Source organism: Entelurus aequoreus, linkage group LG01 (genome assembly GCF_033978785.1).
Source record: "Entelurus aequoreus isolate RoL-2023_Sb linkage group LG01, RoL_Eaeq_v1.1, whole genome shotgun sequence".
NCBI classification, from domain to species: Eukaryota; Metazoa; Chordata; class Actinopteri; order Syngnathiformes; family Syngnathidae; genus Entelurus; species Entelurus aequoreus.
In genome coordinates, this window is record NC_084731.1 from 90,057,124 (window position 1) to 90,071,036 (window position 13,913).

Genomic DNA, 13,913 nt, shown 5'->3' on the forward strand with positions numbered 1-13,913 from the left:
ATAATAAATCAAAATGAGGATTTATATACAGTATGCATATGTATATGTACACTATATTGCCAAAAGTATTTGGCCACCTGCCTTTACTCACATATGAACTTGAAGTGCTATGCCAATGAATTGTCCAAAATGTTTTGGTATCCTGGAGCATTCAAAGTTAATTTCACTGGAACTAAGGGGGCAAGCCCAACTCCTGAAAAACAACCCAACACCATAATTCCTCCTCCACCAAATGTAACACTCGGCACAATGCGGTCCGAAATGTACTGTTCTCCTGGCCACCTCCAAACCCAGACTCGTCCATCAGATTACCAGATGGAAAAGCGAGATTCATCATTCCAGAGAACGCGTCTCCACTGCTCTAGAGTCCAGTTGCGACGTGCTTTACACCACTGCATCCGACGTTTTGCATTGGACTTGGTGGATGTATGGCTTAGATGCAGCTGCTCGGCCATCGAAACCCATTCCATGAAGCTCTCTGCGTACTGTACGTGGGCTAATTGGAAGGTCACATGAAGTTTGGAGCTCTGTAGCAAATGACTGTGCAGAAAGTCTTTGCACTATGCGCTTCAGCATGCGCTGACCCCTCTCTGTCAGTTTACGTGGCCTACCACTTGGTGGCTGAGTTGCTGTTGTTCCCAAACTCTTCCATTTTCCTAAAATAAAGTTGACTTTGGAATATTTAGGAGCGAGGAAATTTCACGACTGGATTTGTTGCACAGGTGGCATCCTATGACAGTTTGGGTGGCCAAATACTTTTGGCAATATAGTGTATATATATATATATATATATATATATATATATATATATATATATATATATATGTATATGTGTGTGTGTGCCCCGGCAACTATTTGAGAAGTACTGAGTTAAACGCATGCATGCAGCAGCCAAGATCCACTCGTAAACATCTGGCATCGTGTTTAGCTCATGCTCTTAACCGCTGGCTGCATCCCAAGACGGAGCCTTCCTCTGGTCTCCCTGGTCCAGATGGCTCATCTTTTTTCAAAGTATACGATGGCGTCACTGCACAGCGGTGCAAAGTGTTGGGTGACAGAGCATGTGGCACGGCAGCCCCTAATCTTCAAAAACAGATGGGAGTCAACTCGCGGCTCTTAGCCATACTTTTTCTTTTAGGCATTAAAAAACATGGGATTATTTCTTCCCAGCATCAACAGAGAAACACCTCCAATAAAGTTGGAATCAAAGAAACACAATTTGAATTCTGTGCTGATGAAACCTATTAATTATAAGATGAAAGCAAATGCAAAGCTTCCATTTTTTTTCTATTTGCCATCTTTTGTAAATTACAATCACCTGGTTGACAAGATGCATAAAATTATGGATGGGAACTGTTCACATCTGAACCGATACGGTACATTGGGAATTTATACCAAAAGGCTACTTAATGGTTCCAATTTTCCATACTTTTGTGAATATTTATGTGGCAATAAAACTTTTTTTTTAAAATATAAAATATTCTTTTAATTTAACGTTTAACACTAAGATGATAATTGTACTGTCCAGTTATTTTAGTATATTGATTTTATTGTGTGTTGTGTTACTGGCAAAATGGGACAAAATTAAATAAATAAATATATCTTTAAACAATTACTTAAATGTGTAATTAATTAAATCATACATAATTTATAAAAAAAAACAGTTAAATCAATAATACATTAAATAGTGAAATGAATAAATTATGAAATAATGAATTCAATCATAATAAAATCAGTAAATAATTAAATGTAATTTATATTAAATAAATTAATGACACATTTATTTATTTAATTCCAGTTACAGTGAATAATGACATGTTTAATTAATTATGTAAAGATAAATATATTTATTTAATTTAGTCCTATTTGGCCCTCCATATGTTAGACTGTTATTTTTTTAAAAGCCCATTGGGAGTTCCACCGATCGACAGCCGTTTGTGTATCTTGTCACCCTTTTTTTTTTTTGAGCCTTGCCTTGGTGTACGTAAACTCTCCGCGCCTTCCGCTGCAAATACATGAGACACTTCGGAGGACCAAAAATAGCTTAGAAAATGTCAAATAAAAATGACAGGCTGCTTTACATTACATTTTACAGCAAACCTTTACCCATCCCTTTCCTACTACGCCACCGTAAAAACAATATAAAGGCAGATTTCTCCCTGATACTCGTCACTGGTGCATTTGTGGTATGTGATCCAGTTTTTGAAGCAAAGGGTGCAGGATCAATCCTGGCATACAGCAAAATTGTTGCATTAATTGTTTTGGAACTATGTTGAACTGTATTGTCCCTATTCTACTTGATTCTACTCTATTCTATTCTATTGTTATGTCTTGCTTTCTTATACTTCTGAGTCTCATTTGCAGGTTCTATATAGTGGACTCTGAATTGCAGTTGCAATTCCAAGACATTAGATGGCAGTGTTGTAAAGGGTTTGGAGCACGGCAGACAGGGCAGATTCGCAGAACTACCAAGTTAGATCAACACATTGAAAGTGTCAGGAAGTTTGCTGCTTCGTCTGGAAATAAAGCCAACAAAACTGAAGATAAGTTTCTCTTTTCTGTGTTGATATACTAAGATATCACAGAAAGTATGCATTCATTTCAGTTTGGCGAAATCAGGAAGTAGTCTATGCAATTGTGGTGAATGTGCCCTTGTCTTTTGTTGTGCCATACAAAGTGTTTGTACTGCAAGTGTTGTACTCGCTACACATCAGCTGTTGATTTTAACGTGCATCTTTGTTGTACTTTCAAATCGCTAATGCTAATCAATACCATGTACCGTATTTTTCGGACTATAAGTCGCAGTTTTTTTCATAGTTTGGCCGGGGGTGCGACTTATACTCAGGAGCGACTTATGTGTGAAATTATTAACACATTACCGTAAAATATCAAATAATATTATTTAGCTCATTCACGTAAGAGACTAGACGTATAAGATTTCATGGGATTTAGCGATTAGGAGTGACAGATTGTTTGGTAAACGTATAGCATGTTCTATATGTTATAGTTATTTGAATGACTCTTACCATAATATGTTACGTTAACATACCAGGCACGTTCTCAGTTGGTTATTTATGCCTCATATAACGTACACTTATTCAGCCTGTTGTTCACTATTCTTTATTTATTTTAAATTGCCTTTCAAATGTCTATTCTTGGTGTTGGGTTTTATCAAATAAATTTCCCCGAAAAATGCGACTTATACTCCAGTGCGACTTATATATGTTTTTTTCCTTCTTTATTATGCATTTTCGGCCGGTGCGACTTATACTCCGGACTGACTTATACTCGGAAAAATACGGTATATGGTATATATACAGTAAATTAGCATTGAGCTCGCACATTTTCACAAGGGGAGCTTCACTTTTGAACGCTTTCTATCAGGCATGCTTGCTTGGCTGTAAGGCTGCGCGGTAAGCACTGTATGGCGGTAGAAACGCTATGAATTTAGCCACGGTAGAGATGTGTGCTCTGCTGTCATACCGTCGATAGGGCTGGGCCGATAAAACCATATCAATATGGCATATTACATTATCGATATCAATTTATAATGTACGGACACGATAACAGTCCATCACGTAACAGTATCAACTATCATGTTTGGTTGCACATTTTTTTTTGTCTTGCTGTGGTTTCCCTGCATGGAGTGATACAAGAAACTAATATCTTAATATATCAACTCAATAACAAAAACTTGTCTTTAGTTTTGTTGGTTTTAAAGGCCTACTGAAACCCACTACTACCGACCACGCAGTCTGATAGTTTATATATCAATGATGTAATCTTAACATTGCAACACATGCCAATACGGCCGGGTTAATTTATAAAGTGCAATTTTAAATTTCCCGCGAAACTTCCGGTTGAAAACGTCTATGTATGATGACGTATGCGCGTGACGTCAATGGTTGAAACGGAAGTATTCGGACACCATTGTATCCAATACAAAAAGCTCTGTTTTCATCGCAAAATTCCACAGTATTCTGGACATCTGTGTTGGTGAATCTTTTGCAATTTGTTTAATGAACAATGAAGACTGCAAAGAAGAAAGCTGTAGGTGGGATCAGTGTATTAGCGGCTGGCTGCAGCAACACAACCAGGAGGACTTTGACTTGGATGGCAGACGCGCTATCCTACGCTACCCGCCGACAGCATCGATGATCGGGTGAAGTCCTTCGTCGCTCCGTCGATCGCTGGAACGCAGGTGAGCACGGGTGTTGATGAGCAGATGAGGGCTGGCTGGCGTAGGTGGAGCGTAAATGTTTTTAGCATAGCTCTGTGAGGTCCTGTAGCTAAGTTAGCTTCAATGGCGTCGTTAGCAACAGCATTGTTAAGCTTCGCCAGGTTGGAAAGCATTAACCGTGCAGTTACATGTCCATGGTTTAATAGTATTGTTGATTTTCTGTCTATCCTTCCAGTCAGGGGTTTATTTCTTTTGTTTCTATCTGCAGTTAAGCCCGATGCTATCACGTTAGCTCCGTAGCTAAAGTGCTTCGCCGATGTATTGTCGTGGAGATAAAAGTCACTGTGAATGTCCATTTCGTGTTCTCGACTCTCATTTTCAAGAGGATATAGTATCCGAGGTGGTTTAAAATACAAATCCGTGATCCACAATAGAAAAAGGAGAAAGTGTGGAATCCAATGAAACCTTGTACCTAAGTTACGGTCGGAGCGAAAAAAATACGTCCTGCACTGCACCCTAGTCCTTCACTCTCATGTTCCTCATCCACAAATCTTTCATCCTCGCTCAAATTAATGGGGTTATCGTCGCTTTCTCGGTCCGAATCGCTCTCGCTGCTGGTGTAAACAATGGGGAAATGTGAGGAGCCTTTCAACCTGCGACGTCACGCTACTTCCGGTACAGGCAATGCTTTTTTTATCAGCAACCAAAAGTTGCGAACTTTATCGTCGATGTTCTCTACTAAATCCTTTCAGCAAAAATATGGCAATATCGCGAAATGATCAAGTATGACACATAGAATGGATCTGCTATCCCCGTTTAAATAAAAAAAATTCATTTCAGTAGGCCTTTAATGCAGACGGTGCGGCAGCTTCCTGACACTTCCTATGTGTCCCTTTAACGAGTAGCTTCCCAAACTACTCTCTGTAGTGTTCAATAGCTTATACACTACTTCCATCTAGGGCAGGCATGGGCTTTTCAACCCAGCCCGCCGGACGTCTCCAAATTATTTTTTTAAACCTTTACCATCGAAACTGTAACCGCCAATATGATGTATAGTGCATTTTTCAAATTACCGTAAGTCTTGAACTATAGAGCGGTGTTTTTCAACCACTGTTCCGCCGCACACTAGTGTGCCGTGAGATACAGTCTGGTGTGCCGTGGGAGAATATTTAATTTCACCTATTTGAAGTAAAAATATTTTTTGCAAACCAGTAATAATAATCCGCAAATGTGCCGTTGTCGAGTGTCGGTGCTGTCTAGAGCTCGGCAGAGTAACCATGTTGTACTCTTCCATATCAGTAGGTGGCAGCAGGTAGCTAATTGCTTTGTAGATGTCGGGAACATGGTTTGTCGTGATCACAATATGCAGACGACAGTGTGAAGGTAAAAAGGTATCCTAATGCTTAAACCAAAAATAAACAAAAGGCGAGTGCCGCTAAGAAAAGGCATTGAAGCTTAGGGAAGGCTATGCAAAACGAAACTAAAATTGAACCGGTTGCAAAGTAAACAAAAACAGAATGCTGGACGACAGCAAAGACTTACAGCGGGTGGATCAGACAGCGTCCACTCAGTACATCCGAACATGACATGACAATCAACAATGTCCCCGCAAAGAAGGATAGCGACAACTTAAATAGTCGTGATTGCTAAAACAAAACAGGTGCGGGGAATAGCGCTCAAGGAAGACATGAAACTTCCAACAAAACAGGAAAAGACACCAAAATAGGAGCGCAAGACAAGAACTAAAACTCTACACACAGGAAAACACCCAAAAACTCCAAATAAGTCACGGCGTGATGTGACAAGACACCTTCTTTGAGACAAGAGCTATAGTGATGCATGGTTGGTTATGGTTTGAATTCTTATCCAACGCTTACGAGAACGACTTTTTATTGTCAATATCAGCTGCTGAGTTAAAATTGTTTTATGTTTTCTGCTGGTGGTGTGCCTCCACATTTTTTCAATGAAAAAATTTGCCTTGGCTCAAAAAAGGTTGAAAAACACTGCTATAGAGAACATTCAATGGTTGGAATCTGCGCTTTTGAGTAAAATAGGGGTTATTATGGCAATCTACGTCACAGCAGCTGCAAGTTGCAGAGTTGGCGGGGTTTGTTTACTGCAGCCTGCCTGAGACGCGAGTGTCAGGGAGGGACACGGAAGCAGATTTCTACAACAAAGAGAGCAAAAGTGGTATTATCTAGATGATTATTTTATGGATCTGTTGGTGCTTTTATGTCCTTTGTGTTCATGTTTCACCGTGTTTGTTGCATATTTATTGCATTTTGCTTTATTGTAAAACATCGATCTCGAGACAGTCGTCTGGGAAGTAAAGACGGAAGTTTTTCATATGTTCTTAGAGTGTCCGTCCTGAGATCGGTAGGTCATGAGTTCAAACCCCCGGCCGAGTCATACCAAAGACTATAAACATGGGACCCATTACCTCCCTGCTTGGCACTCAGCATCAAGGGTTGGAATTGGGGGTTAAATCACCAAAAATGATTCCCGGGCGCGGCCATCGCTGCTGCTCACTGCTCCCCTCACCTCCCAGGTGGTGGATCAAGGGGATGGGTCTAATGCAGAGGGTAATTTCACCACACCTAGTATGTGTGTGTGTGTGACTATCAGTGGTACTGTCAATACGTGGACTTTGGGGTGTTTTGTTTTCCCGGAATGCAAAGGAAAGTTGGAGCGGGCAAGACGTGAAGGTAAGGACATTATTTATTTGAACACTAACAAAAAGAACAAACTAAAGGCGGAAGTACAAACTTGACTATGAAACAAAAACTACCACAAAGGCAAAACTATGGACAATAAACAAAAACTTACTTGGAACATGAAAATAGACAAAACTCACTTGGCATGGAACTATGGCTTGGAATGAAAGGTAGCGGAGTTAATGTCGCCAGACCGACTGCCTGGCAACTACAAGTTTAAATACTGGTGACATGATTAGTGAAAACAGGTGCGTGACTCAAAATGGGAAACAGGTGAACTAATGGTTGCTATGGTGACAAAACAAGGGAGTGAAAAAGCAGAAACTAAAAAGAGTTCAAAAACCAAACAGAACATAACTTAAAAAAAACATGATCCCAGACATGACAGGTACTTTAACTTTAATATTCAGTGTTTTATCAGTCATAGTCAATATTACAAATCACTCATTATTTATGTTCATGTACATTATTTTATTCAGCAAAAAGGCTGTAAAATTCCATTCAGTTGTTTTGAGGTGGTCTGCCATAATATTATTTCAGTCATATTGTGAGTGTTTTTTATTGTGTTTAGCTTTTAACCTTTTCTACGGCAATTTAAGAATTTCTTCCACTAATGCTGAACAACTTGCACATGTTTAAAGTGTTCCCTCGAAAAGGGAACCATGCACACATACAGCAGAATGCGTGACAATTTTAACAGCAAAAAATATTGCAGTGTCATGTTAAAAAATAAAATAATGAAACTGGTGAATATTGTCTCACAATTTTTAGTCACAATTACACAGAAATGTCCTGCTGTTATCAATTATACAGTATCTGTGTGTATATACTGTGTACCGTATTTTTCGGACTATAAGTCGCAGTTTTTTTCATAGTTTGGCCGGGGGTGCGACTTATACTCAGGAGCGACTTATTTGTGAAATTATTAAAACATTACCGTAAAATATCAAATAATATTATTTAGCTCATTCACGTAAGAGACTAGACGTATAAGATTTCATGGGATTTAGCGATTAGGGGTGACAGATTGTTTGGTAAACGTATAGCATGTTCTATATGTTATAGTTATATGAATGACTCTTACCATAATATGTTACGTTAACATACCAGGCACGTTCTCAGTTGGTTATTTATGCCTCATATAACGTACACTTATTCAGCCTGTTGTTCACTATTCTTTATTTATTTTAAATTGCCTTTCAAATTTAAATTATTGGTGTTGGGTTTTATCAAATACATTTCCCCAAAAAATGTGAATTATACTCCAGTGCGACTTATATATGTTTTTTTCCTTCTTTATTATGCATTTTCGTCCGGTGCGACTTATACTTCGGAGCACCTTATAGTCCGAAAAATACGGTATATATATATATATATATATATATATATATATATGACACAAACACACACACACACCGGCCCCCAGACACATTTTACTGGCCGATGTGGCCTCCGAGTCAAAATAATTGTTCATGCCTGATCTCGTGTCTTAAAACTGCAACTACCTTCAAATCTACTGCATTTATTTTACCACCTTAGCCGCGCTCATCCTACCTGGCTACCGGACACCTTCTCCACGGTTAAATAGCACTCTTAGCAAATTGGAAAATGTATTACTGTATTTATTGGCAGGCCTAAATAAATCATAAAAAATGTCAATAATCATCTATATCGATCAATATAAAAAAGTATATTGTGATATAGTTATCAGCCGCATTTCCTAGCCCGACTTCTGTTGTTTTTATGCACAATAAATGTTGAAGAAATTACATTATATCTTTGCTTTTTGTTGTTGTTTTTTTAAATCAATTTAGCTTTGCTAAAGGATTACAAAACCCATTCAGAAACACTTCCATTATAAGTTGTGCACCTGCGACATTTATACCGCGATATATACCGTTACCTTGAAGGGATTCAATTTATTACGTGGTATGAATTTTGGGTCTTAGTGCCCAGCCTTACTTTGATGGCACGGAAAATTGAAGCAGTCCGCTACAAAATGCGACTGTTTTGTGACGTCACATGCAACAAAGGTATCGAAATATGGTATCGGTTGATTTTACGTGAATCGGTACTTATATAAGTACCAAATCTGGTACCCATCCCTCACAATAAGGAAAGCAACTGGTCTGCATTGATTATTAGCTTTGGGTTTTGATTGGAGAAAATTCTATTTCATTTTCTTTCACAAGATGCTGCTCTTGATTCTTGCATCCAGGGACATACGCAGAACATGCCAGAAGGACATGCCATCTGGCTGGGGAACATCTTGAGAACCCCCGGGGGAGCCGCTGGGGCTTTAATGTATCGTAGTAAGGTTAGCTGCTCTTATAATATCGCCGTACCTCCATGCTGTGTCCTTCCCGGAGGTTATACGTTAGATCGTGTTGGATCTCGGAGAGGAACTTCTGCGCGTAGTCAGGGTACAGGCACAGAACCTCACGGAGGCCTTTGAGGCTGATGTACTGCAGGTCACAGTAGGTCAGGGCCTTCACGCAGGCGTTGGTCTTAATCACTTCCTCCTGCGTCAGACAGTCAGAGCCAATCAGGTCGCCTCGTCCTGGATTGTAAAGAAACATTTGAATAAACTTATTATTATTATTATTACTTAGGCTAGTGCTAAATGCAGGCAAATTTAAGGTGATGTTATTCTCAAATGGCAAACGGCTGCCATTGAACATCCCTAAAATATTGACTACTCAGGGGGTCGAGCTTGAGTTGGTCACAACATATAAGTACCGTATTTTTCGGAGTATAAGTCGCTCCGGAGTATAAGTCGCACCTGCCGAAAATGCACAATAAAGAATTTATTTGATGAAACCCAACACCAAGAATAGACATTTGAAAGGCAATTTAAAATAAATAAAGAATAGTGAACAACAGGCTGAATAAGTGTACGCTATATGAGGCATTAATAACCAACTGAGAACGTGCCTGGTATGTTAACGTAACATATTATGGTAAGAGTCATTCAAATAACTATAACATATAGAACATGCTATACGTTTACCAAACAATCTGTCACTCCTAATCGTTAAATCCCATGAAATCTTTTACGTCTAGTCTCTTACGTGAATGAGCTAAATAATATTATTTGATATTTTACGGTAATGTGTTAATAATTTCACACATAAGTCGCTCCTAAGTATAAGTCGCACCCCCGGCCAAACTGTGAAAAAAACTGTGACTTATAGTCCGAAAAATACGGTATTTAGGAATTATTATTGATGAGAGATTGTCTTTTAAAGCACACATAGAAAAGCTTGTCTCTAAGCTTAAAATGAAATTGGGTTTCTTTTTCACAAATAAGTCTTGTTTTTACCTAAAAGTTAGGAAACATCTGATCTCATCCACCTTTATTCCTTTACTTGATTATGGAGACTTGCTTTTTATTACTGGTTGTGGAAATCTTGTCCACCACTGCACTTTATATGCAAAGGCAAACTGTCCACCTTTAACTGCCCGAAGACTTTTTTGATGGATAGTTTTTATATATAAATGTCTTCTTGTGCGTGTCCCCACCTACAGTCATGGTCAAAGGTTTACATACACATACAGAATTTTCCTCCAGAAGGTCTTATCTTTGTCCATGTGATGTCAGATGAAACAAAAATTGAGCTGTTTGGCCACAATACCCAGCAATATGTTTGGAGGAGAAAAGGTGAGGCCTTTAATCCCAGGAACACCATGCCTACCGTCAAGCATGGTGGTGGTAGTATTATGCTCTGGGCCTGTTTTGCTGCCAATGGAACTTGTGCTTTTACAGAGAGTAAATGGGACAATGAAAAAGGAGGATTACCTCCAAATTCTTCAGGACAACCTAACATTATCAGCCCGGAGGTTGGGTCTTGGGCGCAGTTGGGGGTTCCAACAGGACAATGACCCAAAACACACGTCGAAAGTGGTAAAGGAATGGCTAAATCAGGCTAGAATTAAGGTTTTAGAATGGCCTTCCCAAAGTCCTGACTTAAACATGTGGACAATGCTGAAGAAACAAGTCCATGTCAGAAAACCAACACATTTAGCTGAACTGCACCAATTTTGTCAAGAGGAGTGGTCAAAAATTCAACCAGAAGCTTGCCAGAAGCTTGTGGATGGCTACCAAAAGCGCCTTATTGCAGTGAAACTTGCCAAGGGACATGTAACCAAATTTTAACATTGCTGTATGTATACTTTTGACCCAGAAGATTTGGTCACATTTTCAGTAGACCCATAATAAATTAAAAAAATTTAAAAAAACTTCATGAATGTTTTTTGTGACGAACAAGTATGTGCTCCAATCACTCTTATCACAAAAAAATAAGATTTGTAGAAATTATTGGAAACTTAAGGCAGCCATGATGTTATGTTCTTTACAAGTGTATGTAAACTTTTGACCACGACTGTATCTGTGTTCCTTTGTATGTGGAGACTCCAGTCATTACAGCCTACGCTCACAGGATGTCCTCCACATGTTGGTTCCTAGAGCCAACACAGATCTTGGTAAAAAAAGCCTTCCTTTATGCTGCTCCCCGGTCATGGAATGACAGCCAGAAAGATGTGAGGCTACCAGAATTGATCACTTTGGGGGAGTTTAAGTCCATTTTAAAAGATCGAGAATCCAGTTCTCTTGGGCAATGTACTTGCTTTTAAATGTATTTATTACTTAAATCGTTTTAAATTATTTTTGACCTGTGGTGTTATGACTGCTGTTGTTCTGTTGTATTGTCTTGTTGTAATTGTTTTTGTAACTTTGTTTTAACTCTTTGTCAGGTCGCTCTTGAAAAACAGATTTTAATCTCAGCTAGATGAGGCAATTCCTGAAGGAATTGCGTGTGAATGCTCCAATGCTGAAGTCGAACTGAAATCCTGGAATTTTTTTTAGAATTGTTGAAAGGGAGCACACAATTCCCAAACAGGCTGAATATTTTGAAGTTGGAACAGTTTGAATCAGATGAAAAATGTGGGAGTTGTGGAACTTTGAAGAATGTCCCATTGATTTCAATGGGATTTTCCCAAACATTTGGTGAATGTTGTCTGTCTATCTGTGTTGGCCCTGCGATGAGGTGGCGACTTGTCCAGGGTGTACCCCGCCTTCCGCCCGATTGTAGCTGAGATAGGCTCCAGCGCCCCCCGCGACCCCAAAAGGGACAAGCGGTAGAAAATGGATGGATGGATTTGGTAATTTCGGGAAAAGCAGGATTTTTTTTCGAAAATGGTAAAAAACTTGAATAGTCTAAATGAGTTGAAATGGTCGGTGTTGGAATTTTTCAAATCGGTCGATAAATGTTGAAGTAGTTACATGTTGAATTGAAAAATGGTATTACGGAATTCCTGGAATTTTGGGAAAACCGGGAATTTTTCCTGTTCAAAAAAACAACTTAGTTTTTTGTCCTGATTAAGAGGAATGATTTGACGGTGAAATGGTTGAAATGCGTTGAAAAATGTGGAAGGAGTAGTTGTCAGTATAAAGGAAATAGGGCTTTTGGAAACCAGGAATTCTGGAAAATCCTGGAATTTTTTTGAATTTGGAAAAAATGTTGTTTAAATTTCCAGGATGGTGGAATGTGTTGAAGGTGGAATGGTTGAAATGTGTTGAAAAATGTGGAAGGATTAGTCGTCAGTATAAAGGAAATAGGGCTTTTGGAAACCAGGAATTCTGGAAAATCCTGGAATTTTTTTGAATTTGGAAACAATGTTGTTTAAATTTCCAGGATGGTGGAATGTGTTGAAGGTGGAATGGTTAAATCAGTTGAAAAATGTGGAAATGGTGGAAGTTTGAAAAATGGCCAATTCATTTTGAATGGGAAAAATGTTCAGGAAAACCTGGAATTCTGGGAAATATGGGAATTTTTGGAATGTGTCAAGGGAAAGCACATGATTCCTGAATAGGCTGAACAGTTTGGAGTTGGAACGGTTTGAATCGGGTAAAAAATGTGAAAGGTAGAGCGTGCCAAAATCTGGAGAATAATAATAATAATAATACGTTGAATAATAAATAGATGAATTTTGGTGTAGAAAACCACATGTGTAAATTCTTTGGAGCATTCACACAATGAGTCTTTACCTGGTTAAATAAAGGAAATTGATTGATTGACAAACGTAGCTGAGGGAGAAAGATGCACTTTAAAGGCGGTGATGTACGCCGCGTTGCACTATTTTCTGTAAGCTCCGCCTCCCCCCTGCTGAGCTGTAAATCCAAAGTGGTACTGCCAAAGTCATTTGTGTGTGTGGAGTTGCGGTTCCTGGAGAAGAACAACACAACTACTGTGGATTAGCCCACCAGGGAGAGAGATGACAAAGTGTGTGTGTGTTTCTTGCATTAGGTTGTGAACATGTGCACACACCCAGGCCAAGATGCTAATGAGGCCCTCTGCAGGCACAGCTCACTTCATTAGTTACACCAGCAGTTAAGAACCAGTGTTGCCGTTTGGATTTATAAAGGAGGGCTCGGAAGATTTGGGTTTGCAGAGGATGGAGAAAAGTATGCAGTCTGGCGGCACAACGGATGTTTTAGAGGCACGAGGTAACAATACCGGAGCATCCATGACTGGAATAATGTATTATTTCTACTTGGACACGGGTGTCAAGCTCAGATCAGGCCCACAACATTGTTTTAGGTGGCCTGCGAAAGTGTCTTAATAAAGTGCATCAATACAGCACTGAATCTTTCTCACTATATGTTTCTCACTACAATTTTGACAGAATAAATTGCATGTATTTAAACATTAATATAATCAGCACATGCAACAAATGATTACGTTACATTATTGGTTGTTTTATTAACTGCACAATGACCTTCAACAGACCTTCATTTATAAAACATCCTCCCTGTCAAGACGGGGGTGGTCGCAGCTTACTGCGAGGTTTGTTCTCCCGGGAAGCAATCGGACTATTCCGGACAAGGCGTGAAGGTAAGAACATATTTAATTATCTTCTCTCAAAAAGGTACACAAAACGGAAAACAAGGCTGATCGCACTTGGAGTTAAAGTAAACAACTAGCATAAGCTATGGCATAGCAAGAAACAAACATGAAACT

The 13,913-nt window shown here is 39.1% G+C and overlaps 1 pseudogene; it reads right to left on the bottom strand.

Moving 5' to 3' along the window:
• Positions 1–13,913, bottom strand: part of LOC133658961 (potassium voltage-gated channel subfamily H member 3-like) — a 92,406-nt pseudogene that overhangs the window by 12,522 nt on the left and 65,971 nt on the right.